The sequence below is a fragment of the Nicotiana tomentosiformis genome, chromosome 6 (genome assembly GCF_000390325.3).
Source record: "Nicotiana tomentosiformis chromosome 6, ASM39032v3, whole genome shotgun sequence".
Classification (NCBI taxonomy): domain Eukaryota; kingdom Viridiplantae; phylum Streptophyta; class Magnoliopsida; order Solanales; family Solanaceae; genus Nicotiana; species Nicotiana tomentosiformis.
The window spans coordinates 112,300,798-112,307,396 of NC_090817.1; positions in this window are offsets into that span (position 1 = coordinate 112,300,798).

Below are 6,599 nucleotides of genomic sequence, written 5' to 3' on the forward strand. Positions count from 1 at the left end.
CTATAGGTGATGTAATTATTGTGTGCTACTAGTTGTGGGTGCTACGTACTCACGAGGTGACGAGAGTCTGTATGCAGCTAAAGCATGTTTATGTCTGCCTCGCCCATACTTACTAGGTACGAGTACGACCATGGTGACGTAATAATTGTGGGTGCTACATACGACCATGGTGACATAATTATTGTTGTTGTTCTTCATATCTGCTTATGATTTATCATATTGCTTTATTGTCCCTCTAGTAAGTGTCGATGTCGACCCCTCGTCACTAATTCTCCGGGGTAAGGCTATATACTTACTGGGTACGCGTTGATTTATGTACTCATGTTGCACTTCTGCACTAAATGTGCGGGATCTGACATGTTCAATTGGTGGTCATCTTGGCACGTAGGCGCAAGTGCTGAGGAGACTTTATGGTGAGCTGCATTCCAGGCTACGTACCGCAGCCCACAGAGTCTCTATTGTACTATTTACTTTATCCTGTCTTATTTACATTTCGGACAAATGTTGTATTATTATTGTACTTCTTATTAAATGCTCATGCACTTGTGACACTGGGTTTTGGAATGATTCTAGAATTTGTTTATGGTTTGTTTAACCTCGATACGCTTTTACTCGTATAATATTTAAATTGCATTAATCTACGACTTTAACACATTTATGTCTCCACCTATCAAGATTCATGATTTCAAAAATAATAAAATGAATAACTAAGTTGTTAGTTACCGTTGGCTTGCCTAACGGCGACGTTGGGTGCCATCACGACCTATAGTGGATTTTGGGTCGAGACAGCTTGGTATCAGAGCTCTAGGTTCATTTGGGTCTCACGAGTCATAAGCAAGTCTAGTAGAGTCTTGCGGATCAGTACGGAGACGCATGTACTTATCTTCGAGAGGCTACAAGGCATTTAGGAGCACTTCCCTTCTTGATTCCACGTCATGCGATTTGATTCCATTTAAGCTTATGCCTTCATTTTCTTCCAACTCAATCTTATGTGACGTGGAGCGCTGGTTATCAATTGGGCATCGAGGGGTTGTAATGGTACTGCAGATGTGGTGCAAGATGTTTCTCCATGTGTATTCGGTTGGGCTATTGTCGTCTCCTTGTGGAAGGATGTTATGTCATTTCAGCGCAATGATTAGTGTTGCCTACGCTTTCGCAGCTATGCACGGTACATTATGATGTTCATGAGTGGTTATCGTGCAGTGTTGGTGTAAATGGTAAGGTGTTTATTTTGTGCCTGTAATGACCTGGCCGGTTGTTATGAGTGTTACAACTCGTTCCACCATTTGCTGCTCAATTTATGCTTTACAGTTGTAATGTGACTCGCCAGGGTGATTGGTTCGGGTCTGGTGAGGTTTTGGAATGAATTGGAACAATTAATTCCAAGGTTTAAAGCTTAAGTTAAAATAGTGACCGGATGTCGACTTATGTGTAAACAACCCCAGAATAGAGTTTTGATGATTCCAATAGCTCTGTATGATGATTATGGACTTGGGAGCGTGTCTAGAAAAAAAATTTGGAAGTCTGTAGTTAAATTAGGATTGAATGGCTAAAATAGAAATTTAAATTTGGAAGTTTGACCATGGAATTGACTTTTTGATATCGGAGTCGAAATCCAGTTCTGCGAATTTTCATAGCTCTGTTATGTCATTTATGACTTGTATACAAAATTTGAGGTTAATCGGAATTGAATTGATAGGTTTCGGCATCGAATGTAGAAGTTGGAATTCGATAATTTTCGTTAAGCTTGAATTGGGGTGTGATTGGTGATTTTAGCATTGTTTGATGTGATTTGAGGTTTCGACTAAGTTCTTATGATGTTTTAGGACTTGTTGGTGTATTCGGTTGAGACCCTGGGGGTCTCAGGTAAGTTTCGGGTGGTTAACGGATAGAAATTTGGACTTAAACAATTGCTGGAATTTTCTGATGCCTGTGTCTAGTTTCCTTCTTCGCGTTCACGAGTGGGCTCTCGAGTTCGCGAAGGGGAACTTGAGACAGGCAAGTTTTGCTCTTCGCGTTCACGAGAGGGTCTTGCATTCACGAAGAGGAGCTGGGGTCAGGCGATGTTGTTCATTGCGTTCGCAATTGGGTATCGCGTTCGCGAAAGGGAAAATAGCTGGTGTGGATTTTTGTTTTCGCGTTCGTGAAGGGGAGCTCGGTAAGGCATCGCGTTAGCGAGCAGTGACTCGCGTTCGCGAAGGGCAATATTGGTCAGCACATTTTTGTGACCTGTCGCGTTCGAGAAGAAGAAAAGTCTGGACAGAAAGTTTAAGTTCTGAAAATGGGACGTCGTCCCATTTTCCATTTTTGACAGATTGGAGCTCGGGAAGAGGAGATATTTGGGAGATTTTCAAGGAAAACAACGAGTTAAGTGTTCTTAACTCAATATTGGTCAAATTACCAGAATTCATGGTTGTTTTTAACATTTAATCGGTGAATTAAGTTGGAAAATTTAGAAAACCCTCTTAGTTTAATTTGAAAATTTGAGGGTCGAGTTGATGTCGGAATTTGGTAAAATTTATATGGTTGAATGGGATTTCGGATTTTGTAACTTTTGTCGGGTTCCGAGACGTGGGCCCCACGGCGATTTTTGGGTGAAATTTCGGATTTTGATAGAAAATTTATATTTTCATATGGAATTCCTATAAATTTTATTGACTGAATCGGATTATTTGTGGCTATATTCGAGACGTTTGGAGGCCGATTCACGAGGCAAAGGCATTGCAGAATAAAGAATTATACGGTTTGAGGTAAGTACGAGTTCTAAATTTGGTCCTGAGGGAATAAAACCCCGAATTATGTGTTATGTGATTGGTTTTGAGGTGACGCAACATACTTGGTGACGGGCTTGTAAGCGTGCACCGTAGGAATTGTGACTTGGTCAATTCCATGGAACCGTGTAGTTGAATAATTTGTTGATATCCGTATATTTTCCACATTTTAGAGAAATCGGACTATAAATCATGTTTAAACCATGTGTTTACACTGTTGGGATCCACAGAGATTGTGTATTTGTGGAATTATTTGCTAAATTGTTGTTTTGCACTCAGTCACAGTTTTATTTACACATTTCATCCCAGTCTTTATTGTTCATTATTGATGCATCACATCATTGCTGTTTGGGCTGGTTATCATGATTTCTGAGAGCCCGAGAGACTAGAGAGGTTGATGACAGAGTGAGGCCGAGGGCCTAATTATGAGGATATTTATGGGATCGAGTTGCACGCTACAGCATATTTCATTGATTATGCCATGATTGGCTTGATATAGCGCTTGGGCTGAAAGAGCCCCTCAGGAGTCTGTACACACCCCCAGTGAACGCAGGTACCTACTGAGTGCGAGTGCTGAATGCCAAGTGCCGAGTGATTGAGAGGAATGAATGATTGTGAGGAATGAGTGATTGTGAGGAAAGAGTGACTGTAAGGTTAGAGTGAATGGGAGGATTAAGTGACTGTTACTCTGAGAGGATGCATTGATTTCATTATTGCTGCATTCCAGTTGTCATATATCACTATTTTGGAAATTTCTTAAAGATGTTATCTTCTGTTTCAGTCGAAGTTGATATGAAATTACTGTGGAATTTTAAATGTTGAACTGAGAGCATGCCTACCCTTTTATGTTGAAAATTACTGTATTTGGACTTAGCTGTGAAGCTCGTCACTACTTTCAGTTCTTATTTTTTATTGTTACTTACTGAGTTGGTTGTACTCATACTACACCCTGCACTTCGTGTGTAGATCCAAGGTGATCTCGGACACAGTAGGTGTTGATTCTTTCATACAGTTGATTTTTCTAAGACTCATAGATAGTTGTCGTGTTTCGCAGACCTTGTCTCTACTTCCCTATCTCCTTGTTTACTGTATTTAGTCTCAAACTATTATAGACCGTGTTTTCCAGACTTGTAATGTATAGATGCTCATGTACTCAGTGACACCGGGTTTTGGGAGTGTATTTATATCCAGTATTTGTGGGATTTTCTCTGAAACTTAATTATTATGTTTTCCCTATTTAAAAGAAATTGTGGGTTATTGATGTTGTCGGCTTGCCTAGTATTGAGATAGGCACCATCACGACGGGTGAGATTTTGGGTCATGAAAAGTTGGTGTGATTTCGGGTTGTAACAGTACCGCGGCAATAAATGACTCGAAAGGAGGACTACTCGATTCATGGTTTAGAGGTTCGGCATTTAGTTCCAGCGGAGGAGAGTAAATTGGACTATGGATGTTCAGGCCTCGGTTGATGGAGTAGCGAGATCAGATATTTTTGAACTTGGTGGAAATTCTCATTTGTGACATGGTGTAGTCATCCTTGTTAGAACGCATTGAGGCTCCTCAGTGTTATGGTCTCCTTTGAATTGCTTTCGGGACAGGGTGTTGCAGGATGGTGCCTGAGCAGCGATTATTAGAGATGGCAGTGTAAGGCGGCTTCAGGGTCGAATCAGTATTTCTAGTGTTGATGGCTCGAGAAAGATAATTTTTTAGGAGGCTTAGAGTTGGTGGCAATTTATCCGTTCGGGTGCTACAAAGATAGATTATATTTTGAGGTAGTATTTTGGCAGCAAAGGAGGAGGAAGGACATGGTGGGAGGTGTCACACAGTGATTGAATTGCTAGCAGGTCAAGTATGAACATCAGAGGTCGAGAAGTTGCTTAAGGAGATAGTTTAACCAAAGTGGGAGTGGCAGAGTAGCGTATGGATTTTGTGGTAGGATAGCCACGTGCCTTGAGAAAGTTTAGAGCGATTTGGGACTCATGGTGGAAAGTGACTAGGTCTATGGATTTTGCTTGAAATGAAGAAGAGTATGAAAACTTGATTATCGTTTTTGGATGCAACGTGACTTCGAGTTTGGAATGTATTGTTGGACTTTCAGTTGATTTTAATGGGGAATGAACAGACTTTTACAGCTGGTGGACGAGCATGGGCTCAGGAGGGTTTACTGATTTCGTGGTAGTTGTACCCAGTGTAACGTCATTGGAAGATGTCGGCATGGGATTCCACAAGTGGGCTATCTCCTGTGAGCAGGTTAGCTATTGTGTGATTCTTGATGAAGTTTCTACGAAGTATTCTACTTACTACCCAGCAGGAGGTCGAATATGCGATTATGGCTGATAATTCGGAATGCTCATGAAACGTTTAACAAGAGATTTCGAAACTTTTAGCTGGTTAATGGTGCGAGATCATGGTGATTGAGAAGGAGGAATCTTTGTGGGTTCAAGATTTATGTGCTTGTAGCTTAAAGCTAAGTGGGGGAGCCCACCGTCTACTATTGGATCACGTGGTTGTTTGCTTGTGCGGTTTATGGTTATCGGTGCATTGGTGGATTATTTATGACTAAGAAAAGAAAACATCGGGGGTAATTCGATCAAAGAACTTGATGAATGTGTGCTATATTTCGCCTTATCGATTCATGTGAAGGTTTTGGGAAGAATCGGAGTTTATGCTTCTTGTGGATGTGATGTACAAGGAAATGAATCCATCTGGTTGCTTCCTTGGGAGTGTTCATGTGCTAATTGTCGCGCCCCATTTTCTCGCAAAAGTAGGTTTCGACGTTGTGACAACTCTTTTGGATGGGAGATAGAGTGCTAAAAGAAGAAGAGTCGCCACCTAACGGTTTTTGAGGTGCGTTAGGGCACTTATTATGTAGATAACTCTGTTTGACTAGTCAACACCACCAAAGATTGGGTAAGGGCTCAAATTACCTTAAAGAGAAGGTGTTAGGCACGCTTAGAGGTCCACAACTGTGGGTCCCGACCGAACTTAAGATTATGTGGATTATAATTAGGCAAGATAAATAAAGAGAGTAAGGGTCAAAGAAATTTATTATAACACAATGAGAAATAAGGATTACGAGGATATAACTATGACAGTCTATATTAGACGGCTAAAAGTATAAAGAAGAGAGGGGGAGGTCCTAAGTTTATTAGCCTAAAGGATCACCCCGTGCAACATAAATAATACTTCTCAACTCCCTTGAGGTAGGAAATTACTCATATTATTCAGCGGGCACAAACTAACATCCCTTGCTACCCGATTACTATGTTAAAGTTGTTTACTTAAGCTCTCTAATTCAATTCTAAGTCGTGCCCTATGCGTGCAGTGCCCGTCCCATACCTATAGTACAGGAGGCATTGGACCTCTATTTAGGGTGGTTCTAGACTTTACTTAGGCTGCTCAAAATAATAAAACTAGGCGACATACAAAACAAGTTGGACTTCATGTAAGGACAGTTAGGGGCTCAAGTTAGCCTCCACACTTAAACAACAAATGCACGCAAAACAGGTTTTCACATTAGGTGTTAGACAGTTTCAGAACTGAGACAAATTAAAGTTATTTAAGCCCTATAGACATGGTTTCTATATGACCTTGGATTCAAACGTGCAGGCAGTTTCAGATGCAAGATGCCACTTTAAGCTTATAGACATGATCTCTGGGTGATTTACACAGTAGGGGCAGTGAGAACTATCAGAAATATTTAAAATTACTCGTGTTTGATCCTATGGGCATGCTCTCTAATAGTGGCATGGCTAAGCAATGAAACAATGTTTGAAAGTTCAGTATTGACACTTTAAAGTGAGTGGTAATGCCCCATAGGCAGGATTT